This window comes from Vigna radiata, chromosome 7, assembly GCF_000741045.1.
Source record: "Vigna radiata var. radiata cultivar VC1973A chromosome 7, Vradiata_ver6, whole genome shotgun sequence".
Lineage (NCBI taxonomy): Eukaryota > Viridiplantae > Streptophyta > Magnoliopsida > Fabales > Fabaceae > Vigna > Vigna radiata.
This window is the reverse complement of record NC_028357.1, coordinates 30,396,810-30,402,809: the sequence shown is the minus strand read 5'-3', so window position 1 is coordinate 30,402,809 and position 6,000 is coordinate 30,396,810.

Genomic DNA, 6,000 nt, shown 5'->3' with positions numbered 1-6,000 from the left:
GAGCCTTTTCAGAGAGAGAAGGGAAAATGAGAAAAATGAAAATCTGATTTGAAAAAGGAACCCCTCCTAAAGCCAAGTGCTCTAATTCTGATGGGTCTGCTGCCTCCTACTAGGGCCCAATAGCCTTATAAATTATGGGGTCCTTACAGTATTTATTTTAGAAGATGTATTTATATTAAATTAGGTATTTACACATTGAGAATTCATTTAAATTTGATTATTATATAATTTTTTTGGATGAAGATAATCATGTATTAATTACTTGGATGAACAATATACACTATACATAAAAATAAATTAAGTTTTATTCGTATGATAATTGAGCTTTAACATAACAACATACGTACATTCCGCGTTTATGTTATTGTACGAATGATGCCACATGTCTATTTTTTTGTGTTCAAAATTTATTTCCATTGTCGAGTTCATACTACATCGTATATTCATGTAAACACATGCAGCATTTATTATATATAAAACAGAATACTATGACTGTGTTACCTACTATACCATACAACTAATGGAAATCTGAAGAGTTTTTGTATTGAGTAGTTTTAAAGTAAAATATAAATATTTAAGATAACAAATACCAAATTAACTTAAATCAAACATAAAGGTAAAACTAAAAATATTTACAATTTCTTAGTTACTTTAATTAGTATCTACAGCTTTATTTGGTTTGAAAAGGATTTTTGTGTTAATTGAAAATATTTGATACTGAAGAGTGGAATTTTTTGTTGGCTAAGAGATATGAGTTGCATGCAGTAGTGTGGTAGTGTTACTTTCCACCAACTTTCTCAAAAATCTGCACTTTCCCGCATGTAAAAGGAAATTATGGCTGTATGTTCCCTAATTTCCATTATCCAAAGACGAAACAATTTTCTACTGTTTTAAAATTATTCTTATATAATTAAGTTATTTAACATTTATTTTTATTCAATAGCGAAGAGTAAATTGTTGTATCAAAATTTACAAAATTCCCAAAGATATAATTAATAAAGTTGGAGGCATATGTGATGTAGTGGGATTATAATCAGCATTAAGCACGTTATTAGTGGAAAGCCCCCAATTATTAATGTTTCCTTTGTTTGCATTTGGAGACAAGCATGTCCCAAAGATGATTTTAAAACTTTTTGGAAAAGTTAAATAACTAAAAAATTATTGTAAATAAAGAGTTTCAGTTCAAAAATTAGTGACCAAGGTTTGTAATACTTTAATGGTAATTTTAATTGTTTTTTTTCATTTATATTTTTACTCTTTTCCTTAGTTAAGCTGCACTATTTTTCTTCGATGAATTGAAATTAAATGGATAAAGATTTATTCTTGTTAATAATTATCACGTATTGTGCTATAATAAGACAAATACACACAATAGATCTGTTTATGTATTTTTCTTATTTCTTAGAGATAAAAACTATTTTTTTTTATTTATAAAATATCAATTCATTTATATTTAATATTTTTTATAAATATTAGAATAATTAACAAAATGTAACGCTAAAGCTTAAACAGATTCTCGAGATTCTTTTCTACATAAATATTTATTTTATTGAAACAATTATAAAATGGAATAAACACAATAACGAAAAAGAAAACAATTTAAAACCATGATGAATATAGATAAAATGGATTACTTAAATTCAACTGAATGTGTGAATGAAAAGTCTTCAGTTCTTTATATGCATCGGAAAGAAAGTAAAAAGAAATCTGATACAGTTTTCAAACACACTAACCAAATTTATTTAGAAATTTCTAAGACACTACGTGGTCGTAAAGATTGTAAAAGTAATAAAAATATCTTAAATTAATGAAATTATGTTAAATTTTTAATGGGAAACATAATATTCATATGGGACACTATTTAGAGAACATAATTCTTATTTTAACTTTTTAATAAAAAGTTCTGTATTCTAGCATTAAGTTTTATGGAATACTTTTATTATTAAAATATAATTTAAGGGGTCAACTAAAAGAAAATAAAGAATATTTTATCATTATGATATTATAAATGGATTTGAATTTTTTACATGTTAAACAATTAAATAATATTTTTATTCCCTTAAAAATTAAATGAATAGTGTTACACATATTCAAGAGACATTTATAAAAAATATATATAATTCAAAATAATCTTATATCTGTCTCAAATAAATGAAGGATGATTATTATCTTTATAAGAAAGAAATATTTTGAAGATAGATTTATTGACAATAAATAGTATAAATTTGTATATCAACGAAATTGGAGATTAAATATCCGAGGAAAATTATTATTTATTATGATAAATGGTTCAAAACTTATTATGAAATAAGTAAAATAAAGTTTTTAATAATTTCCTAGGTGCAGTTTCAAACGTAGACGATATTATATGAAAAGTAAGAGTAACCAATATCTGACTAGAATTCTGAAAACAAAAAGTATTTGTGACTAAAATTCCACTGAAACTAACATCTCTCCCATTTCCTAGCAACGAACAAAGATGATGTGTGTGCTTAGCTATAGAAAAAGCTGAGACAGACTCGTTAAAACTTTTGAATTTTTATTCATACTTCATCACAAACAACTTATTAAACTACGTACGTCAGAAATGTGTAATATTTGAGGCCTGGTTGACCAACAACAACATTATATCGTATTGCCTTTGCTACAAATTCATGTCTAAAACTAGATATATGTCTTTCGTACATTCAATGTTCAAACATTTTTTCTATTTTTCGCCCTTGAAACTTGAAATGATCAACACACAAATTAAACACGTATTACTGCACTCCCTAACCTGCTATGAATTAAAAAGGTTTGGAGAAAAGGTGACAAAATTTATATTGGGACGGTCTGATTTTCATAAGACAAGTAACATGTTTTGACTTTAAAAAGTTTCAAATTTTCACACATGCAAAAAAAATATTTATATATCAACTGTGAATTGGAAAATATTATATATATTTCGTATAAGTTTAACAACCAGAGGCTATGAAAATTGAATATGTCACACGCATACATTCCTATAGACAAATATGACCTCAACAACTATCTATATCGTATCATTGTTTAATAATCTTAGTGTTTCCGAAAGGAAAAAATAAAATGTATAACAACCGTACGCGAAGTTGACAACAAGCAAAAGAATTACACAACAGTAGTAGAAGTGGTTGGCGTGATACGAAAAGTCAAACTCAAACCACGTATTTCCAAGAAAATGCTTTTGTTGACATGTGATTTTCCAACGGACGAATCATCAATTTCGCCTAAATCCGAGTGACACCGTTAAGCATAGGTAGCAGAACTTTGTAGAACATGACCATGGATGCCATTTCTTTCCTTTCCAACTTTAATGTCTTAATTTAATTACCTCTATTAAGTTCATTAAATATCAACATCTGTAATTCTATGAATAAGATTATGAATTCTGCATTTTTTACTTTGACGCATTTAAATTTTTTTACTACTCTTGGCTAGTCATGAAAATTAAAAAGAAAAAGTAGATTAATATAGTTGAAACAGTGTTTCATTAAAAACAATATAAGTAATTGGAAAAAATTGAAATCAGTGAGCAATCTCTGAAAATGGAAGCAGGAAGCTTCAGAAACAGATCTTGATAAAGTTTTGTAATGTGGTGTTGTCTGCAGTGCGGTGGAAAGCATGCATGGGTGTCTGCAAAGTGTAGTGCTTGCAAAGTTGACGTCAATGGCTAAAATTACAGCTCTTTCCATCAAGTTTTTCTTTACAGCTAAAATTACAATCATATTCATTATTTTTTTTCCCTTTTTTCATTGTTCTACAATGGCCAATGAAAGAATGAGATTCTGGCTCCAGGGATGATTTGGCTGGAGCAGATCAGAGTTCTATTATTGTGTGAAACGATACTGCCATTTACACATTTCCCTCTTTTGCTGAATAATTTAATGTCACATCTTTTCATCACAGCATGAAATATTTATCCACGATGATATTTTGACAACAATTTTTTACAACTTTTATAATAATAGGATACATGTCATTATTTTATTAATTTATTTGAATTTATGTTTAAAAAATATTTAAAACGGATGAATCACAAACTGGTACTATCCATTGTTAAAAAGTTATTAAAAAAATGTTCTTAAAGACACTTTTTCCAATATTTATTGTAGACAAAAAAAATGTAATTTTATTAGAAGAAAGGAAATTATATACATTTTTTTTTAGTTTTAAGCCTAAAATAGTAATATTATCTCTTAAAAATATAAAAAATAAATAGAAAGAGAATTATTTCTCTTAAGTTTTCTATTAAGCACTAAAATATAGGACAGAAAAGAAGACTTTGAAATAATTTTCTAAGAAAATATTAACTCCTTTTCTAACATTAAAATAATCTCCTAAGAAGATATAATTGATAAATTTTCACTTATGTGAGACTTATTGTCTCACGTATTTTTTGGAGATATCAACCAAGGATTAAATTTCCATAGAATCAATCATGTAATAACTTAGTAGTGAGACGAGGACTCAACAGATAAAATAAGCGTATCATACTTTCAACCTCTCTTTTATTTAAGGATATCGTAACCTGAAAATAATTAAGGCAAAGATTTTATAAATTGGCTATTTTAAATCAACTCAGATTTTATAAACACAAATAATTATTTATCATTTATTAGTAATTTAAGTATGTTATTAATATAAATATTTCTTTATAAACATTTAATAAAAAATATTTTACAATCTGTTTTTACGGGATTTTCTCAATGATGAGGCAAAGTCTTTGTTCTCGAACTATTGTCGGTTAGTACGGGAGCTTGAAGTGTGATAAGAGATAAAGATTTACCTGCAATTTTATTTTTTTCTGATACTTAAAATCAGTAAGAAAGTGATGATTTATACATTGACATAAGTACTGAGAATATGAAAATTGAGATTTATAGTTAAATTTATGAACTTACGCATTGAGCCACAATAAGTTTGTCTAAAATGGTCTGAACATAGTTTAGACAAAGTAAATTAAATTATTTTTGTATTCTATCAATTGGATTGTACTAAATTGTCTTGAAATTTATTTTTTTACTTTCAAACATAACACAAGTAGGTAGAGTGGCTTTCCCAAAAAAAATTGGTCGAATTCAATTTAAACGGTCACTTATCAAGTTAGATTTGATTGAAAGTAAATAAAATTTAATCGAGTTGATCCCGTTAAAAGTCAATCAAATTCAATAAGAATAATCACTTTTGAAAATTGATCGAGTCAATAGTGATCAAAATTTAGTCGAGTAGGCTTCGATTAAAAATTTTTCGAATTCGACCAAGTCAACCACCACTGAAATTTAATCGTGTTTGTTCTGACCACAGTTTGTGTTAAGAGAAAATAAAATTAATTAATCTACACTGAATTTTTAATACACTATACCAAAAAATAGTTTACTTAAACTAAACTTAAAAATTAGTTTCGACGAACTGAAGTAAACTATTTTTTGTTCTAATAAACATAATCAAATTATTATTTAAAAACCTTGAAAAAAGTCAAAATTAAGTAAGGAAATAGAAAATATTTTTCTTTATTTGATCGAAATGGGTAAAGATTGAAACTCACTTGAGTTAGTCCTGATCTAAAATTGACTGAATTAGGCTGGGAAGCCACATAGGAAACTCAATCAAGTCAATCTCAACCGAAATTCGGTTAGTCATCCCCGATTCAAAATCACTTGAATTCGGTTGGAACAACCACAACCGAAACTCGGTCTAATCGGTCTTAACCAAAATTTGCCCAAATTTGGCCAAATTGACCCAAACTGAAAATCAATCAAAACTTAGTTGAGTTGGCCCTGATAGAAATAAGCCGAATTTAACTGAGTCTCTGGTTGAAAATTAGCAAAATTCGACGATCAAGATGATTTTGACCAAAAATCAATCAAATTTGACTACATCAATCTAGACTGAAAATTAACGAAATTCAACTAAGTCAGGGACGAACGAAACTCAATTAAGTTGATTTCAATCAAATTCGACTAAATCGACTCTTATCAAAAA